Below are 13,086 nucleotides of genomic sequence, written 5' to 3'. Positions count from 1 at the left end.
TTAGGTCATCACAGAGCTCCAGGTTGGGCTCCCTGTGCTATATAGCAGCCTCCCACAAGTTATGAGCATACATGGGGCTTCCTTGGTGGTGCAAATGGTAAAGAATCTGCCTGCAATGAAGGAGACTCAGGTTTGATCCCTGGATTGGGAAGATCTCCTGGAGATGGGAATGGCAACCCACTCCAGTATTTTTGCCTGGGAAATCCCATGGACAGAGGAGCCTGGTGGGCTGCAGTCCATGGGCTCTCAGAGTCAGACAAATCTGAGTGACTTTGAGAGTGAGTGAGTGTATATACATCAATGCTACCTTCTCAATTTGTCCTAGCCTTTCCTTCCCCCGCTGTGTCCACAAGTCCATTCCCTACATCTGCATCTCCATTTCTTCTCTGTAAATAGGTTCATCAGTACTGTTTTCCTAGATTCTGTATATATGTGTGGTGCATGCATCCTGAGTCACTTTGGTTGTGACTTTGGTCATATAGACCCCATAGATTGTAGCCTGCCATAATGCATATCATACATGCATTAATATACAATATTTGTTTTGCTCTTTCTGACTTTCTCACTTGCTGTCTTTACTCCTTCTCTACATCTATCCTTGGAGGCCCACCTTCTCCAAGAAGCTTGAGTGTTCAACCCTCAGGGATTTTTGTCTCAGCTGCATTCCCGAAGCCATTATCATACAGACCCCCAAACTCAGCACTGAACATATGCTCTTCAGGACTAGTTCTCTGATGAGATGTCAGCCCCTGGAGAATCAAGCTGGAAATCCCACATCCTACTGAATCTATGCTCCTGCTAGTAGATCCATGCATGTTAGCTGTGACTTTTCTGGGAAAGAGTAGGCAAAACTAGGGTTAAACACAGCCAGTCATTGGAATCCAAAAGGAAAGGGGGAAGGAATGGGAATTAATTGTCTTCCCGTGTTGGAAGTTTTCGCTGTTGTTTCAAGATCCGCGTACAGTAGCATATTCATGTTGCTCTAGGATTAGCACAAGGTAAAAGAACAAACAGAAGCCTTCCTTTGTGCTATTTTAGGAACAAGGAAAATAAAACAATACCTTCCAAATGGAGGAACAGCCTAGCTTTCTGTGACACAAGAAGGGGCTCATAACACCTCGGTTGTAACCATTTCAAATGGAATCCTATTACAGTGCAGAGGATATTTATCAGTGTATTTGAGGAACCCTTTCTCCTAAGTCCCCCCAGGGGGAGATCCACAGGCCCAGGCAGGCTCCTCTCAAACTCTCCTATTCCACCCTGGCAGGTCCCAGGGACTCCCCCGCCCCACCACCTCTCCTCTTGGTAATTGTCACCACCACCCCAAGCTGTCAAGTTTCTCACCCCTTCCTGAGGGGCTCTGGAAACTGGTCTCTTTATGCCCACCTGTTGGACTGCACCTCACAGGCCTACAAAGCCTGCATTTGCCCAGCTTCAAGACTGAGGAAAGCCTGGATTGAGCAACAGAGGGCTTCCCCGGTGGATCAGCGGTGAAGAATCCACTAGCAATGCAGGAGACACAGGAGATGGGGGTTCGATCCCTGCACCAGGAAGATCCCCTGGAGAAGGGAATGGCAAACCCACTCCAGTGTTCTTGACCAGAGAATCCCATGAACAGAGGAGCCTGCCAGGCTACAGCCCATAAAGTTGCAAAGAGTCAGGCCTGACTGAAGTGCCTTAGCATGCACACATGGATCAGGCAACAGAGACTTCAGTGGTTTAACATATGGGGAGCTTCTGTGCCTGAAGCAAAGTCCTGGAGCAACCTCCCACCCTGTGCAGCATACACCTTCAGGACGTGGCAGCAGTCTTTGCTCCTGGTGGAGGGGGAGATTGCCAGTTATAGGGGAGTTGATGTCAGATGGGCTCATTGATTACCAGGGAAACCAACAGAAGAGCACACACCTCACCGCCCCTTTGATAAGAAAAATCACTAGCTGGCGCCCAAGGCAAGTATATAGGAAGGCAGGAGTAAGTGTAAATGAAGCAGGCACTGGTCGGGCAAGGGACGGACAGAGAGTAAGGGAACAGCCTTCTTGAGTGGGCTAGTCAGCCACCACCCTTCCTGGTTGTCCCTGAAAAAAAGCTTGTAGACCCTCATTTTAAGACTTTAATGCCCATGATGACAAGAGGAAAGACAAAAATGGGGAATTACATGCGTATGTGTGTGTGTCCAGTGGCTAAGCTGTGTCTGACTCTTTGCAACCCCATGGACTGTAGCTTGCCAGGCTCCTCTGTCCATGGAACGTTCCAGACAATAATACTGGAGTGGGTTGTCATTTCCTCCTCCAGGGTATCTTCCTGACCCAGGGATCAAACCTGTATCTCCTGCATTGGTAGGTGGATTGTTTACCACTTGAGCCACCTTTGAAGCCTGAGGAAATATACAGAGTACAAATCTAACAGTCTTGAGTTTGGTCCAGAGCATCTGATGATCTGGTTGAAATAACTGGAAATTTCATTTATGTCAACATTGGATGTTGTAAGCAGATAGGGGAGGGGGTCCCTGGAGAAAGATAATCAAGCTTGACCTCATTTTGGTCCAAGACATTTTGTGATCTAAGCCTGGCCACAATGCTTGCCCTTAGACAGGTCTCAGTAATTAATGATCTTAAGGGAAGAAAGGACTGCAGGCACGAAGGGAAAGCAGTCAAGAAACAATGGGTGTAGGGCTCCCTTGGTGGTCCAGTGGCTAAGACTCCAAGCTCCCAATGCAGAGGGGCTGGGGTTCCATCCCTGGTCAGGGAACTAGATCCTGCATGCCACAACGAAGAGTTTACATGCCCCAACTAAAGATCCTGCATGCTGTATGATGTGGCCATTGAAAAAGATTGGTCCACATTAAAAAGTATATACCTTAAAATTTTTTAATAGAGAAATAGAGGTGAGCAAGAAATAATCAACACAGCAACAGGCCTGTTTTTGTTCTTCATTTGTCTTTAGCTCTGGGGTAAAACCATCAGTTGTGGGGGCAAGGCTAAGCAGAAATTTCTAGCCAGAGTTTTGGAATTTAAGTCCAAGATTATATATATATATATATATATATATATATATATATATATATATATATAAAATATACCATTCAGCCTCCCAAATAGGTGGCATAAAGTTGGGTTGTGCCGCCAAATGTGCACAGAACATAGAATTCCTATGGTTCTTTGTTAGTAGGGACTATGAATTTACATTTCAAAGCATCCATGTCTGAACAAACTGGCTTCTAATGTAGTTTGCTGTAAAAAGCCAAACTATTTAGTACAAAGGGTTATACTCATGCACATACATATAGACTACATATGCACATGTGTATATTTTTTAAGAATTTTTTTGATGTGGACCATTTTTAAAGTTGTTTGTTGAATTTGTTACAATATTGCTTCTGTTTTTCATTTTGGTTTTTGAGCAGTGAGGCATTTGGGATCTTAGTCCCCCCATCAGGGATTGAACCTGCAGCCCCTGCATTGGAAGGCACAGTCTTAACCATGGCACCACCAGGGAAGTCCCTTTTGTTTAACTCTTAAGTAAAAACAAGAAGCCATTTGGCCACAGTCTAAATAGTCAGGGAAAGAAATAAGTAGAATTACTCCTGTTGGAAATGCCACATTAATTTATTATGCATAGCATGATCAAACAAGAGGCCACAAGACAGAACAAGCAGACTATGCTCTTTCAGAGGTAAAAGAGAAATGCAAAGATGCTAAGTCGTGGTCCTTCCTGAGAATTAAATTTGCCCCCAGGATTCTTAGCAATTAGGTCTTTTCATCTTGGAGGTATCAGAGGCAAGGAAGGGCGCACAGCACCAAATCCATGGCACAGAGTTCAACACACAGTATTCTACCTGGGGACGTGGAATCAAAAACCCAGCACTGAGAAGGAGTCAGGCACAGACACAAGATTTATGGAGGCCATGCAGGGAAAGAAAATATATGGGTTACATATCATACCACTCTGGATGCAACCATTTTTCACACAGCAGAAACTGAGAGAGAAGATAAGGGAGAAAGACACAGAAAAGTGGGGAGGGGCTTTCCCTGGTGGTCCAGTGGTTAAAAATCTGCCTTCCAATGCAGGAGACGAGGGTTTGATCCCTGGTGGGGGAACTAAGATGCCACAAGCCACAGGGCAATTAAGTTTGCAAGTCACAACTACTGAGCTCGGGAGCCACATCTAGAGAGAAGCCCGCACCCCACAATGAAAGATCCCACATGCTGCAATTGAGACCCACCAAGGCGATGGAAAGCTGGAATCAAAATTGCCGGGAGAAATATCAATAACCTCAGATATGCAGATGACACCACCCTTATGGCAGAAAGTGAAGAGGAACTAAAAAGCCTCTTGATGAAAGTGAAAGAGGAGAGTGAAAAAGTTGGCTTAAAGCTCAACATTCAGAAAACTAAGATCATGGCATCTGGTCCCATCACTTCATGGGAAATAGATGGGGAAACAGTGGAAACAGTGTCAGACTTTATTTTTTTAGGGTCCAGAATCACTGAAGATGGTGACTGCAGCCATGAAATTAAAAGAGGCTTACTCCTTGGAAGAAAAGTTATGACGAAACTAGATAGCATATTGAAAAGCAGAGACATTACTTTGCCAACAAAGGTCTGTCTAGTCAAGACTATGGTTTTTCCAGTGGTCATGTATGGATGTGAGAGTTGGACTGTGAAGAAAGCTGAGCGCCAAAGAATTGATGCTTTTGAACTGTGCTGTTGGAGAAGAATCCTGAGAGTCCCTTGGACTGCAAGGAGATCCAACCAGTCCATTCTAAAGGAGATCAGTCCTGGGTGTTCTTTGGAAGGAATGATGCGAAAGCTGAAACTCCAGTACTTTGGCCACCTCATGCGAAGAGTTGACTCATTGGGAAAGACTCTGATGCTGGGAGGGATTAGGGGCAGGAGGAAAAGGGGACAACAGAATGAGATGGCTGAATGGCATCACTGACTCGATGGATGTGAGTTTGAGTGAACTCCGGGAGTTGGTGATGGACAGGGAGGCCTGGTGTGCTGCGATTCATGGGGCTGCAAAGAGTCGGACACAACTGAGCTACTGAACTGAAGTGAACTGAACTGAACTGAAAGGTGATGGCACCCCACTCCAGTACTCTTGCCTGGAAAATCCCATTGGTGGAGGAGCCTGGTGGGCTGCAGTCCATGGGATCGCAAAGAGTCAGACACGTCTGAGCGACTTCACTTTGACTTTTCACTTTCATACATTGGAGAAGGAAATGGCAACCCACCCCAGTGTTCTTGCCTGGAGAATCCCAGGGACAAGGGGACCTGGTGGGCTGCCATCTATGGGGTCGCACAGAGTTGGACATGACTGAAGCGACTTAGCAGCAGCAGCAGCAGCATAGCCATAAATATAATTTAAAATATTAAAAAAAAGAAAAGTGGGGCAAGTAAAGGTAAAATCAAGAAAGAGAAGGATGGAGCCTCCTCCTGGCCACCTGGCTGACCCCTCGTCAGCAACTCAGCAGCCACTCAACATCAGCACTCTCTCAGTATCCCTGCTGTCTCCATGGTGATTTAATGTGATTCTGATGGATGTGACTAGTTCATGAACGCTTCCTGGACCTGGGCACTGTTGGTGCTAACTCCATTTTCCAGATGAGAAAACAGTGCTTCCAAGATTGTTAACAACTTGTCCCAAATCACCGAGTTGCTAAAATTGTGGGATCAGGCCATTGAACCTAGGCTGTTTCAGGCCCAAACGTGTGCTCTTGGTGAGCAAAGTAAAAAATAAGATGGTGTTTAATGGAGGAGAACATGAACATGTATTGAGTACTTAATATATACCTGGCATGTGATCCTCACAACAGTCCTGCAAGGGAGGTATCATTCCCATTTCATAGATGAAGAAATTGAGGCTCAGTGCTCACTTTGGCAGCACATATACTTAAATTGGAATGATACAAAGAAGATTAGCATGGCCCCTGCTCAAGGATGACATGCAAATTGGTGAAGCATTTCATGTTTTTATGGCAGAAACCATCACAACATTGTAAAGCGATTTTCCTCCAATTAAAAAATAAAGTTAAAAAAGTATGAATAAAACAGGGAAATGTCTTTAAAAGTTAAGGCTCAGAGAGGTTATGTAACTTATCTAAAGTTGCACTGCAAAGCCCCGGTCTGGGGCACTTCACCTCCTCTGTGTCTATGCTGAGAGTTTTGTACTTTCTCTCTGAAATAAATCCTGTTTGCTTGCTACCATGAAAAAGAAAAAGGCCAGGTCTCTCAGACTGCAAAGCCCATATTCTATTCGTTAAAAATATATATTGTTGTTTTGCTCCTAAATTTTATTTATTTATCATTATTTATTTGGCTTCTTCAGGTCTTCACTGTGGCATGTGGAATCTAGTTTCCTGACCAGGGATCAAACCCAGGCTCCCTACATTGGGACTAGTGTCTTAGCCACTGGACCACCAGGGAAGTCCCCCATATTCTTTCTTATTCTTTCTTCCAGATAGAATTCGCAGGAATTTCACAGATTGAACTAAGTAATTAAAAATCTCTCCTTTAGATATTTTTAGTTCTGCATATCCAAACCAAACACCTAGTGTATTTGTCAGAATTTGAAAGAAGTCTATTAAAGACTGCTTGCAAGTAAACCACTGTGTAAACTATGTTTTATAAGTTCTTCTGTTTTAATTATTTAGGTTTTCTAAAGTTTGAAGGAAAAAAAGGAGACAGAAACCAGTTTTTAATGATTTGGAATTAGGATTCATGAATACACCGGATTCTTTCTTGGTACTGGGGGAAAGCAGAGAATAAATGTGGTGGGAAACTATGAGGGTCCAGAGATTCAGACTTGAGCCTGGAATAGACATTAAAGAGGTATTTCAGGGACTTCCCTGGTGGTCCAGTGGCTAAGACTCTGTGCTCCCAATGCAGTGGGTGTGGGCTCGATCCCTGGTCAGGGAACTAGATCCCACATGCCACAAGGAAGATTGATCTTATGTGCTGCAACTAAGACCCGGTGCAGTGAAATAAATACTCAATAAATTAAATATTTAAAAGAAACCTCAATTATTAAAAAAAAAAAAGATGCAATTCTAATTTATTTTAGAAATAGCTTGAGTGTCTGCTAGTCAACAGTAGAGCTAAGGCCAGAACCTGGGGTTTCCCAATTCTTAAACCATTGTTTTTTCTTAGACATGAACCATGAATTGCTTTAGAGAATACTCCTTTCTCCTCCTCTCTTAATCCAGAATGGGGGGGGGGGGGGGGGCAGTGAGAAAGCTTAAAGACTTAAAAAAACAATCAGGACATCAAGAATCAAGTTATCCTGGAAGGAGGTCAAGACAGTAACCACAGAGGCTGGAGTTAAGGGGAGGAGAACCAGGCAAGATAAGGTCTTAATCTAAAGCAATTAGAGTAAGCAGGCAAGCTTTTGTTACTTGTTTTAGCTGAACGCTGTGAACAGAAAGCTTTTTGAAATCCTTGGCTAAATCAAAACCTGGAAAGTGAGGACTTCTAACCTTCAAGAAAAAAAAGCTGAGCGTGAGACAAAAAGGTATTTGTTTTTATACTTAACTTGGTAGGGAAAAGGAAAGAAAAAATAAGATGTCAGTTCAGCTGGGTCCCAATTCCAGCCCTGGGAAGCCCAAAGCCCACCCCTCTTGGTTTTATTTTTAAGAATAGCATTTTTCCCTCCCTTGGCCAAGTTCAGTGTGTAGGATCTTAGTTCCCTTACCAAGGATCAAACCTTCACCCCCTGAAAGCGTGAAGTCTTAACCACTGGATTGCCAGGGAAGTTCTACCCTCCCCACCTTGGTTTTGTAAATAGTCCTGAAGGGCTTTCTTGGTTTCTAGACTACTGAGATCTTGCTTCCGTGTGTAAATTGAGTCCAATTTCCTAAAGAGATGGAAGTCAGGCTTTACATCCCAGTAATAGGGAACAAATTTGATTGGGAATGGCTGGGTTACCATCTAACACTGACATGTCATTTTCCCCTGACCGGGCTCAGCTTCCATCCATCCGGCTGGCTTTTCTTTCATGGTCTTATTTCTTTCCTTTCTGCCCTCTGCCCCTACTCCCCTCTCCTTGCAGGAGCAGAAACAAGAAACTCTTCCTCTAATCTCCAGCCTGGCAGGTTTTCCCTCCCCTGGAGTCCAGGTGCCTGTAGCATTAGCTCCTCAGTGGCTTTCCCCCAAGGAGACAGCTCCCTCCTTCCTCTTCCCAAAAAGGAATCATGGGGCCAGCTGTTAAGATTTCAAACAATTATTTTTTTCACGTCTTTACTCAACATGGGAAAATCTCTGAAGTTTAAGGTGGCACCTGGCTGTCCTGTAGTGCTTGTATTTTTTTCAAGGCTTTGTTCTGTCTGGAATTTTATTATAATAACTAATGATGGAATTTCTTTAATGGTCCAGTGGTTAAGATTCTGAGCTTCCAATGCAGGGGGGTCACAGGTTCAATCCATGGTCAGGAAATTAAGATCCCACATGCCACATGGTGTGGCCAAAAAGCAAAACAAACAAACAACCACTACAACAAAAAACTAATGGGAATGAACATACCTTGATGTTTACATAATTTTAATAAATCAACTTCAAAATGATAAAACATTAGTAATCAAATAGAGATTCACTCAGTCATATCCAACTCTTTGGGACCCCACAGACTGTAGCCCGCGAGGCTCCTCTGTCCATAGGATTTTCCCAGGCAAGAATATTGGAATGTGTTGTCATTTCCTCTCCCAGGGGAATCTTCGCGACCCAGGGATCAAACCCATGTCTCCAGTATTGGCAGGTGGATTCTTTACCACTGAGCCACATGGGAAGGCTAGCTTCTATCAATGATTCACACCAAAAGGTGGTTCAATGAAGCAGCTATGATGAGGCAGTACTAGAATTCAAAGGGGAATCAGGTACCCTTGAAACTCAAACCTAATAATAGTAGAAAACATCACCCACTCACAGCAATATACACAGATTTGAAACTGTTTCTTTGAGAATGTTTCTGTTTGGGGGGATAATTCTCTTATTTGAAGGCTCGAAGTAATGACAGGCAGAGAAGATGCCTCAGTGACCTGATAGCCATGCCCTGGAGAGACAGCTGAGAGAGGGGTCCCCAACCTCCGGGATCTAATACCTGATGATCTGAGGTGGAGCTGATGCAATAATAATAGAAATAAAGTACACAATAAATGTAATGCACTTGAATCATCCTGAAACCATCCCCACTTCTCCAATTCGTGGGGAAAATCTCCTTTCATAAAACTGGTCCCTGGTGCCAAAAAGTTTAGGGATATTCAAAGGAATGTTCCTTGTCCTTCACACCCACGCTGTTTGTCTAACTGCCCCATCTCACAAAGCTTTAACCTCCCCTAGCATCACACGCCTCTTCCCACGTTGAGGGGCAGGGTGCACACCAATGTTCAGGCCTCAGGTCCTCCCTGGGCGCTGGTGATCTGTCCTTCTCATCCTGGCTCTGTAAGGCACTCCCCTAAGTTTTTCCTGCTCCCCTGTTTCTCTAGTTCCTCCTGAATCTTCCTAGATAAACCTGTCTAAATGATGCAAGAACTTTCTATCTAATGAATCTGTGATTTTCTCCAGTTTAATCACACCTGGGCTGTGTCTACCACACTCTCTCCACAGCTGCACTTGTCGTTTCTGTTTCGTTTTCAGCTTTCTATTTTACACTGGAGTACAGCCGATTAACAATGTTGTGATGGCTTCAGGTGGACAGCAAAGGGACTCAGATGTATGTATTCATGTGTCCATTCTCCCCCAAGCCCCTCTCCCATCCAGGCTGCCACATAACATTAAGCAGAGTTCCCTGTGCTGTACAGTAGGTCCTTCATTATCCATTTTATTGTCAGATTTTATTTACTCCTTACTTTCTTTATGTCCCCTAAATGAATTTCCTCAAAACCCAGTTCCTCTCCTCTCAGGCCCCATAGCTAGTATTTCATTTTCACAATCACCTTGCCTCATGTAGGAGTGTGGTGGGCGGGGGGCGGGTGGCAAACTGGCCCAGTGGAGGGAGGGGGCCTTAGCCACCTGCAGTCTGCGGCCTGAACAGCCACAAGGCTCCCCCAGTGGCAGAGTGGTACAGACTCTGCCTGCCAAGGCAGGAGATGCAGTAGACTCGGGTTCGATCCCTGGGTCTGAAAGATCACCTGGAGTAGGAAATGGCAACCCACTGCAGTATTCTTGCCTGGAAAATTCCATGGAAAGGAGGAGCCTGGCAGGCTACAGTCCATGGGGTTGCAAAGAGTCAGACAAGACTGAGCACGCACGCATATCATAGACACCAATGTTGAGTCAAACATCCCAGCTCACTTTTGGAGGGTTTAATTATGCCTTAATGCTCCTTATCATAATTAAGCAGAAATAGTGATTCTAATTAGCATATTTACAGAAATCCACACAAGTATGCTTCCCTGGTGGCTCAGATGGTAAAGAACCCACCTGCAATGCAGGAGACCCAGGTTCAATCCCTGGGTCAGAAGATCCCCTGGAGGAGGAAATGGCAACCCACTCCAGTATTCTTGCCTGGAGAATTCCATGGACAGAGAAGCCTGGCAGGCTACAGTCCACAGGGTCGCAAAGAGTCAGACATGACTGAGCAAATAACACACACAAGTAGGTCCATATAATCGCACACTTCACCTACTCGTAGCTTAATGGTGTTCCATCCGTGTTTACTTTGCCCTGGTTTCCCTTTCAGCTTGAATGAGCACAACTTTTGAAGTCTTTAATTTATGACTGTTTTAACTTAAGCAAGCCCTGCTAGAGGGTGACAGATGGTAAATGTCAAAAACCCAGAGAGAGGGTTTCTGTTTAGCCTTTGATTTTTGTTTTGTTTTTTAAGCCAGAGAAATGTCCGATTGTGCTCATAGTTTGTCGGAGAAGGCAATGGCAACCCACTCCAGTGTTCTTGCCTGGAGAACCCCAGGGACAGGGGAGCCTGGTAGGCTGCTGTCTATGGGGTCGCACAGAGTCAGACACGACTGAAGAGACTTAGCAGCAGCAGCAGCAGAAGGAGAAAATTATTTCTGTTCTCAAAACACTATAATAATAACAAAAGTAAAACAAAGAACATGGACTTCCCTGGTGGTCTAGTGATTAAGAATCTGCCTGCCAATGCAGGGGACGCTGGGTCAATCCCTGGTCCAGGAAGATTCCATATGCCCGTGTGCCACAACCACTGAGCCAGAGCTCTAGAGTCTGTGCTCTGCAACAAGAGAAGCCATCGCAATAAGAATCCTGAGCACAGAAGGTAAAGAATAGCCCCTGTTCACTGCAACTACAGAATGCCCAAGGGCAGTAACGAAGACCCTTGTAACCAAAAATGAATAAATAAATAAATCCTTCAAAAAAATCATCATCACCATGATGGCACTGATAATGGTGGCAGTGATTATAGCAGCCACCAACCCAGAGGTACTTGTATGTGCCAGGCACTGTCTCAGGAAGTATTCCTACCTTATTATTTTTTGAGGGGGGTTATACAGTGAGGCATGTGGGATCTTAGTTCCCCCTACCGGGATCGAACCTGCACCACTTACATTGGAAGCACAGAGTCTTAACCACTGGACCACCAGGAAAGTCCCGTTCCGACATTACTTTATTTAACCTTCATAATAACTTTAAAAGGTAATCGTAACTGCTTCCATTTTACAGAAGAGAAAACTGAAGGTAAGATAAACTGATAAATTTTTCCACTACTACTGTGAAGACATAAGCAGTAAGACCCAGGGTCAGAATTTGAATCCAGGACTCTCCAGCTTCAGGCCACACAGTGAGCTTCTCTATCCTGTGTCGCCACCTCTCCTGCCATATCATTATACAGTTATTCCACAACTGCAGTTAGTTTGTTCATAACAATATACGTTCTTAAAAACAGTACCCTGTTCTACCTATCTAAAACACAGAAACAATTTCCATTATGTAGGGGTAAACTACAGATTTTATCAATTATCAAAACTTCAGCCATTCCTAAAGAATTGGAAATGAAAGTCTTTTTTTTTTTTTGAAAGTCTATTTTTAATTGCCCAAATGAAAGTCTTGTTTTTTTTGTATGTAAAATTCGTAAGGGTTTTTATGTGGTTGTAGCCTAAGGGAAGAGATACTGCTACGTTGAGAAGCCATTAAAGGTTTAATTTTTTTTTTCCTTAGAGATTAGGGAAGCTTTGCTCAGTAAATTGGTTTGCTTAAATTGTTTGTGAAATTTAAAAATTCCCCAAGTTCCTCCAAGCAGAATCAGTTAGTTTCTTATCCTTGTTTCAACTGCTCTTTCTTTGTGCATGTTTCTCTTACAGGATAGTACTTCGTATTCAGTGTGGTAACTATCTGTTTCTGTCCTGGGCCATAGACTAGGACTCCCAGAAAGTGGGGTTAAGACCATTGTACCCTTAGCAGCTAGCACATAACAGTATTTAATACATATTTACTGATTTAGTGAGTGATTGTAAGTAGAGTAAGAAGACATTTTACTTTTATATAATAGATGGCTCATTACAAGATTAGTGTTCAGTGTTTTGTGTGAATCCTGGCAACCCACTCCAGTACTCTTGCCTGGAGAATCCCCATGGCAGAGGAGCTGGTGAGCTACAGGCCATGGGGCTGAAAAGAGTTGGACACGACTCAGCAACTAAGCACAGCACAGTGCGGATCTCACTTAAAATGGACATTCAAGGAATTCCCTGGTGGTCCAGTGGTGAGGACTCCACACTTTCACTGCCAAGAGCAGGAGTTCAGTCCCTGGTCAGGGAACTAAAGCCCCAAGTCACACGGGGTGGCCAAAAAAATAAAATAAATAAGATGGACATTCATTTCATTTTTCTGACGTTTATATGGAATGAAATCTATTTTTGCTGGAAGAGATCTTGTTTAACACCACTGGTAATAAAGAATACATGATAATAAAAAAGCATTTTCAGGGGAGAAAATTTGGCATGAAATGCCTCGTAACTATATACATAAATAAACATCATTAATTCTGAAAAGTACAAAATATTTGACCCAATTAACAGGATAGATAATAATGAAAACTGATGACTTTTCTGTTAAGTAAACCAAAAACTTTGTTCCCTTTACCCAAAGCCATTTGAGACTTTTAAAATGGCAAATGATGAAAAAA

At 43.7% G+C, this 13,086-nt stretch overlaps 1 non-coding gene across 1 annotated transcript; it reads left to right on the top strand.

Moving 5' to 3' along the window:
* The first annotated feature begins 5,867 nt into the window (after window positions 1–5,867).
* On the top strand, window positions 5,868–5,974 carry LOC112445669 (U6 spliceosomal RNA). Its single transcript, XR_003033747.1, has one exon. It is a non-coding gene; the product is annotated as a U6 spliceosomal RNA (small nuclear RNA).
* The last annotated feature ends 7,112 nt before the right edge of the window (window positions 5,975–13,086 follow it).

The sequence above is a fragment of the Bos taurus genome, unplaced genomic scaffold, assembly GCF_002263795.3.
Source record: "Bos taurus isolate L1 Dominette 01449 registration number 42190680 breed Hereford unplaced genomic scaffold, ARS-UCD2.0 Leftover_ScbfJmS_2396, whole genome shotgun sequence".
Classification (NCBI taxonomy): domain Eukaryota; kingdom Metazoa; phylum Chordata; class Mammalia; order Artiodactyla; family Bovidae; genus Bos; species Bos taurus.
The sequence above is the reverse complement of the archived record's forward strand: the minus strand, read 5'-3'. Positions and strand labels throughout refer to the sequence as shown.